Below are 8,205 nucleotides of genomic sequence, written 5' to 3'. Positions count from 1 at the left end.
GGTCTGAATCCATCTCCATCTGATTGTAAATCCTGAACCCCTGGCCACTGCAGTCACGACCTTGCTACTTCAAGTGTGTTCCATGGGCCAACAGCACTAAGAGCATCACTCTGGTGCTTATTAAAACGCAGCTTCAGGTGGCACCTCCAAACCTACTGAATCGGAATCTGCATTTTGACAAGAACCCCACGTGATTCTGTGCATATTAAAGTTTGAAAGATACTGCCCTAGCCCCTTTCAGAAGGCAGACACATTTCTTAATCTTCTCTGGTTAAGATTCATCACCAGTTCCTTCATGAAAGTAGACTCAAAATTTACATCAAAATCTATTGTATAGAATTTGTAATTATTTTAAATAATGTAATGCTTTTTCTTTTAAGCACATACTACTTAGTTAGGTTCTTTTAGTTCAGGAACCATGCATCCCCAAGTTACTCTGCAGCTATGCTTATAATTTTTTTTTCACTAAGTACCCCTAACAACTAAACCTACCTCTCCAGAGGCTCTGGAGCCATAAACATCTCTCTTGCTCTCTCTCTCTCTCTCTCTCTCTCTCTCTCTCTCCCCTTCCTTTTTGCATGCTTTTTTTTTTTTTTTTTTTGGTAAAATATTGAAGAGTAATTTTCATGCTGTAAGATTCACCCATCAAATTTACAATTCAATGATTTTCAATAAATTTACTGAGTCGTGCAATCACCAGAATCCAGTTTTAGAACATTTCCGTCATCCCAATAGGATGCTTCATGCCTATTTACAATTAACCTCTATTTCCACCACCAGCCTCAAGCAGCCACTAAGCTGTTTCTGTTTCGATAGATTTGCCAACTCTGAACATTGTATATAATTAGATGCATATAATATGTGGTCTTTCCTCCTCTGGCTTTTTTCCCTCAGTATAATCTTTTTGAGGTTTATGCATATCATCTCATACACCAGTACTTAATTCTTTTTACTGCTGGGTTGTTCTCCATTGCATGGAGCCATAGCACTTTTCAATTTTTAGCAAATTTGAAAAAAATATTCAAAGCCTCCATACTTACCTTTGAAATCCATTCAAGTGTTGTACATGTCTGTATGGACATTACTATAAAAATGCTTTAAATAACATATTAGTTTCCTTGAAATTATTTAAAATTAAAACTGTGGCTCCAACTCACCTGAGACTCTATCACTGTAAAAAATATAACCTTGAGGAATGGAAATTGATTTTGTGGAGAAGCACACAGAGAAGAGAAGAAGGTGAGGTTATAGACTCTTAAGCCTTTCCTGAAGTGTCAATCATAGGTCCAAGAAGTTGTGACCAGGTTAACTGAGTCAAGTGGGGTCAAGAAAGGCAACTCTAGGCACTGAGAACAGCCTCTGGAGGCCTCCCTAAGCAGGCAATAGAGTTTCACAATTCTTTAACTCCTACATTTATATTTCTCATTCCAAAATCTTCAGTCATTCCCAAATTAATTCTATAATTTGCTTCAAGTCCCAAAATAAAGGTACCTACTAGGTACTGATATAAAGGAATAGCAGAATGAGGTGGACCATAATGACAATGGTAGTCAAGACTCTGAGGACTACATCATTGGGGGAAAAAGTAACATTACACCTTAAAAATAAAGGTTTGTGCCAGCTGCCATGGTGCACTCCTGTAATCCCAGCAGCTCGGGAGGCTGAGGCAGGAGGATCGCAAGTTCAAAGCCAGCCTCAGCAAAAGTGAGGCACTAAGCAACTCAGTGAAACCCTGTCTCTAAATAATATACAAAAAAGGGCTGGGGATATTGCTCAGTGGTTAAGTGCCCCTGGGTTCAACCTCTGGTACCCCCCAAAATTTTTTTTTTAAAGTTTGTTTTTGATTTTTGTTTTTATTTGAGATGTGGTCTCACTAAATTGCCCAGGTTGACTTCGAACTTCTGAACTTGTGATCCTCCTACCTCAGCCTCCCAAGTTGTTGAGATTACAGACATGAGCCACTGCACCTGGCGTACACACACACACACACACACACACACACACAAATTGCTTTAACGGAGAATTTTTCTGCTTACAAAAAAAAGTGGCTATCCTCACCTGTAAGTTTCCAAAAGCTTACCCTTAAAGGGAAACCCTTCTTTGCATGTTTTAAAGTTCATTTTGTTGACTTGGTCAACCTGAGAAGAGCCCCCATGGGATAGTAATTGATTCTACGGATGATCCACCCAAGGTCTGTAACTGACATTCTATTAAAATCACCACCAAATCACCCAGGGAAAGTCTTGGATTCTAATGCCACTTTCAAGTGAAAGAAATATAGGTTCCTGCTGGGCACATTGTTTCATGCCTATAATCTCAGTGACTCAGGAGGATGAGGCAGGAAGATTGCAAGTTCAAGGCCAACCTCAGCAACTTATTGAGTCCCTAAGCAATTTAGCTATAAATAAAAAGGGCTGGGAATGTGATTCAGTGGTTTGGTTAAGTGGCCCTGAGTTCAATCTCTGGTACAAACAAACAACTCCTCAAAACCAAGTTCACCAAAAACAACATCTGAAAAACTGTCACAGACCACAGAAGGCAAAGAAGTCACACAAGTAAATGTGATGTGGAATCTTGGAAGGGATCCTGAAGATAAAAAGAACATTGGAGGGAAAAAAATCAATAAAATCTAAATAAAGTATGGAGTTGAGTTAATAGTAATGTACCATTATCGTTTCCTTAGTTGTGACAAAAGCATTATAAGTAACATAAGATGTTAACCTTAAGGGACACAGGGCATGGGATATATGGATTCTCCCCCTCCTATCTTTCTAAGTTTTCCATTAATCTGTGGTATTTTAAAACACACAGATTGTTTTTAAAAAATATCAATTTATAACCAAAGGGTTAGTTCACAAATTCCTCTACACAAAATATATGCATTAAATTAGCCTAGCTATAGGCAATCAATGATTATATAAATAGGGACCTTTTTTCATTCTTTTTAAGGAAGCATTCACTGCCTAGATTGTTGCCATCCATAGTCATATGCCCTGTGCTACGTAATTATGATTCAGTCCCCTGCCCACAGCCCCGATTCAAATATCCAAAGCCTATAACCATCTCCTGGAAGACTCAAATGCATGTAACAGTAATTTACAGACAGTAAAGATGTGTATAGCAGTTGCTTATTATTGTAATGGTTCAAATATCCAACACAGACTCATTTTCAAAAAGGCTGATATTTTTGAATTTGACCTTTTGACTGCCCCTGGGAATTTGCACGTGGATGGACATATGTTATAAACCATAAAAGGTAAAGGTCCACTACTACATAACCTAGTCATTCCTACATGCCCAGAGTAGTCCTTGAAATAATACACAATAAACTGAAGCTAATTGTGTGTGTGTGTGTGTGTGTGTGTGTGTGTGTGTGTGTAGGGTGATGTAGAGATAGTAAATCATGTCAAACCCCTAACTCAAACTCCAAAAGCAAGAGCATGATCCCAGGACAGGAATTCAAGTTTGCCCTTGGGGTTATTTTTCCATCGTCTTTCATTCCTTCTTTCAACATGTATTGGAACGACAGTGAACCTGGTAACCCTGGCCCATTGCCAGGTGATCTCTTAACAACAAGAAAAGAAGAAAGACAAATCAAACCAAGAATGAAATAAATCACCCCAGAACTACCTGGATACAATTGTCCAAAGTTCTTTATACCACCCAACAGTATCTGATATACAGTAGGTGTTTAATAGATTTATTGAATGAGTGAGTGACACATCAAGGCTTTCCTTAGATACCAATCTAAATAACCGATGTAGGATGTTTTGTTCAATGGCAAGTTGGAAAATTAAGGAACCATTCTGAGGCCCATTTCCTATGGGTCCAAGGAGGAAGTGGTTATTTTTTCTAATTTTCCTTTATGACCAGTGAATTTGCCCCACATGAACCCAACCACCAGTGAAACAAGTAAAATGACTATTTCCAAGCTGACTAAGGGAACAGCCTTTGCAATGACAACACCCAAGAGGAGCCTGCAGAGTTTCTTTAACAAACACACTTATCCTGAGGGCCCTGTGAGATAAAGTAATGGATTGAACAGGCAAGGAACCTGGTCTCAAGCCAGATGCCAAATGGAGTTCTTATTATGACATCACTTCTACATTTCCCAGGTTTCTCTCTGGTCTTAAAATTAGCTGGACAAGACGGAAACATCCTTAATGTAACCTGAATGAACAAATATTTAAAAGCAGAGCAATCACCAGTGCTGGATTAGGAGGCAAGAGATGAGTGTTCTGGCACCAGTTGTGCCTTTTAGCTCTTCATAGAACTTCAGCAGTAGGGGGATTGGCCATTTCTCTGTCACTTCATGTCTTTTCCTTAAAAAAGAGGTGGGGCTGGGGATGTAGCTCAGTTGGTAGAGTGCTTGCCTTGCAAGCACAAGGCCCTGGGTTCAATCCCCAGCACCGCAAAAAAAAAAAAAAAAAAAAAAAAAGAGGGCAGTGTGAAGATTTGGACTACATTAGCTCTAAGGTATAAAATCTCATAATTCTAAGGTGATCACTCTAGTAATAATAATAGTAATATAATTATCATAGAAGCTATCCATATATCATGCTTATCACATGTCAGGCACTGTTCTATGCACTTTCCAGATATCATCTCATTTAATCCTCACAACCATTGCATTATTCCTGCTTTTAGATGAGGAAGCTGAAGCACATTGTACATGATGCCATTTGTAGGGTAAGCACAAGATGGTTATAGTTAGGCTGCTTGACGAGACTCTGGCCAGCTTTGTTTTAGTATGTAATCAAGGTCATAAACACACCGATTCATCATATGTACTCAAGGTCATACATATCTGCTTATGAGATATGTATCACTCACTTTGTGCAACCTGTTGCTAATGTGCCTGCACATAAAAAGGTCTATGGAAAAACAGTGCTGGGTTGGGGGGCTGCTACCACCTCCATATAAAGCATGTCTACTATCCCAACTGTGCCTCGCATACTCTTTCACCTGCTGGGATCCTGAATCTGTTTCCCAGGGACTGAACCTCAGCAGGACACCATTTAACTGAAACTTGCATACATTGAGATCACACAAAGCAAGGACTGCTCTACACACATTCCTGTTATCATAGACTTGAAAGGTGATCACTGTCTGTATAGGAACTCAAGCAACTCAACTTCAGAGTCTGCATGCTTAGCTTCTAACTGCACCAATGCTTCTCAACAGTTTCTTCCCTGACCACAAACATCAATAGCATCTGTCAACTTGGTAGAAAGGCAACTTTTCAGAGTCTCCTCTAGACCAATAGAATGGGAAAGCAGGGATCTGTAGCCCAGCCATCTGCTTGAACAGCCCTCTGGATTATTGTGATGCAGGCCAAGCTTGAGATCCATGGCTCCCTGAAATCCTACTCCATAGCCCTGGTAGGTGTGATGGTGGAAATCAGGAAGCAGAGAGAGGATGGTTGGGGCATCCTCGAAGACCATCTACTCTAATGGTTCCTTGAGCTGAGACAAAAACCTTAAAAAGAAAACTTGCAAAAGTAGGTCAACTTTGCAACCTGCATACCTTTAGAAACTGCACTTTTTTCTTTTAACCATAGAACTTCAGTGAATAAAGAAAAGAAGAAATTCCATCTTTACCCTTAAAAATATTGCCCATTTCTTTCATGTCTAGTGTCTTCAGGAAGAGTCCCTGAGTTGCAAAGTACCAGGCAGGTATCTAGCTGCATGACTCCAGTGGGACATCAGAGCCAGGGATCCAGCTGCAAACACTGACAGACACTTTAAAATCTTTACCGCTGGTGGTCAGTCTTCTCTTCCTAGACCCATGTCTCATGTTCTGAAAGTGGTAGCAAGCACCCGACAACCCTCTTCTTTCTCTTTAGGACTAATACTCCCAATTCTGTGGACTTTTTCTAAGAGTGACACCAGATTGTCAGCTTACTTTCTTAAATTAAAAAAAAAAAAAATACTCCAAGCTAAAATATTCAAATTGCTGAACCAATGGTATCATGGGAGACCATTATAAAATCCTCTCTGAGTTAAGTCTGCATGCCTCAAAGAGCAAAAAATTAATATACTGTCGTTACACAGTTGAGAGGGGAAATTAATTTATACAGAAACCCTTTCTAAGTCATGTTCAGACTGCCCGGATACGGCTCCAAATGGGAGCATTATCTGCCTTCCCAAAATAATACACCATATGCCCTAATCTGGCAGACACGAAGATAATTATATGACTCTGGCAGAGCCAATATGCTCACTAATAAATGGAAAAATGAGAACAATGCACATCAAAGTTAAGTTCAATGGTTATTCAGAATTGTGGTAGGGAAGCTACCTGCTACAATTAAACATGGTGACAAGCAGAAAATGGGTCTCTTCCATAGAATTAAAGAGCCAAAGCTGCTGTGAGGAGACCCATTTATATTAAAGAATATTAACATGATAAAGGAAGTTGGTGGCCATGGGAGGCAGCCTTACAGGATTCCCAGCTATTGGGTAATTCCCTTTCTAATAATCCACTCTCACAGGGACTCAATGGAGGCTCTTAATAAAACCAAAGCTTGAAAATGTCAAATTCCACACAATTGCCTTCAGTTTTAAGCGAAGAAAACTAAATGCAAAATGTGGTCTGGAAGTTGGATTTGCATCAACACACCTCTGCTTCTGATGTTGGGCATCCATGTAGTCTTCAGAGTTGTTTCTTTTTTAGGTGAATGATTTTTTTTCTTCATTGTTTTCTTGCAAAGCTATCGAGAATTCTCGTTTCTAAGCTACTTGGTCTTGACATATCTCAAAGTGCTAAGTGACTGGGAATTATCAAGTCTGACTCCATGTAACTCTCCAAATAAAACTTATTTATTTCACCTTAAAAATAACTGACTTTTCACAGGAAAATCTTTTTTCCTGCAATTTTCATCTTGATTTCCCCCCCACTAATAAGTCCTCCATCCCAGCCCCAGCAAGTCTTCCTCTCTTTAGAACAGAAGAAAGAACACCATCTCAGTAGGGAAAGAAATATAGGTACAGGGAACCTAAAGTAAAAGCACTCATACTCCACTGTGCTAAATCAAGAACCATCCAGAATCCTGAGACATCCCTGGCATAAGATGTGGGGATATGGCAAGCCCTGTGTAAGGGGCTTCAGCTTAGAAGCCCCTCTTGTGAACCACAAAGAAAAATCAATTATTGGGAACATGAACCCTTAGAGAAAATGTCCCTCCCAGAATGCTAGCAAATAAGGTCCCACGAGTCACTCTTGCCAATTAAATTCCAGGAGAAAGACAGTGACAGATGTGGGGGTGCCGGTGGATTTGAGCTCTGTCAGTACAAATAACTTCACAAGGGAGCTTGCATTGTACGGAGGAAAGCATCAGTGATGAAATATTTACATATTTATAAATAGGCATTAACAAGCTTGCCAGGTTTGTTCCGTGCATTCTGACGAGTGGTCCCAGGGAAGAGAGCAGAGACATGGCCCTTGATCGAGAGAGGACATCAGGCAGAGTCTGACCAGGCTTTCCACTCCTGGAGGGTACCCACCACTGTCATTGCTTCAGGCATGACCTTTGACTATCACAGGAGAGATTATTACAAGCACCAGCACTTTTCTAATATATCACCCTAAAGCATTTTCCATTCTGTTCCCAAGAGACGATCCTGGGAGGGGAAAACAGACAAAAAACCAAACTCCTTCATTTTCTACTAGGGAAATGCTTTATTCTTAGAGACCATAGACTTAGCAAAGGCTCTGAAAGTCCTGCAAGAAAGAAATCATTGCTTCACCCAACATTTTCCCATACTTCTTAAGCCACAGGAATCCTTTCATAAAAGGATCACCTACATCCTGTGTAGTACAAATTATCCTTCATTACATTACATCAAAGTGGAATATAATTAGGAAAATAATGCTTATTCGGTATTTTAGTGTTGAATTAAATAATAGTGCATTCCTTTTCCTCTATAGAAGGAAGATAATTTCCTGTAAGACGAAAACGAACCAGATGGGAGTGCCTACGAGTTTCTGTTTGATTTATTGTTTTATTTCTTTTTTTGTTCTTTATAGATATGCATGGCAGTAGAGTGTATTTCGACATGTTATACATACATGGAGTATAACTTATCCTAATTAGGATCTCATTCTTTTGGTGGCACATGATGTGGCATTTCATCGGTGGGGTATTCATGTATGAACATAGGAAAGTCACATCCAATTGATTGATTTATATCTCCTTTTTTATTT

At 39.6% G+C, this 8,205-nt stretch overlaps 1 non-coding gene across 1 annotated transcript; it reads left to right on the top strand.

Moving 5' to 3' along the window:
* The first annotated feature begins 4,341 nt into the window (after positions 1-4,341).
* Trnaa-ugc (transfer RNA alanine (anticodon UGC)) lies at positions 4,342-4,415 on the top strand. Its single transcript has one exon. It is a non-coding gene; the product is annotated as a tRNA-Ala (tRNA).
* Positions 4,416-8,205: the final 3,790 nt, after the last annotated feature.

Source organism: Sciurus carolinensis, chromosome 17 (genome assembly GCF_902686445.1).
Source record: "Sciurus carolinensis chromosome 17, mSciCar1.2, whole genome shotgun sequence".
NCBI lineage: Eukaryota > Metazoa > Chordata > Mammalia > Rodentia > Sciuridae > Sciurus > Sciurus carolinensis.
Note: the sequence above shows the minus strand (reverse complement) of the source record. Positions and strands in the feature narration are given on the sequence as shown.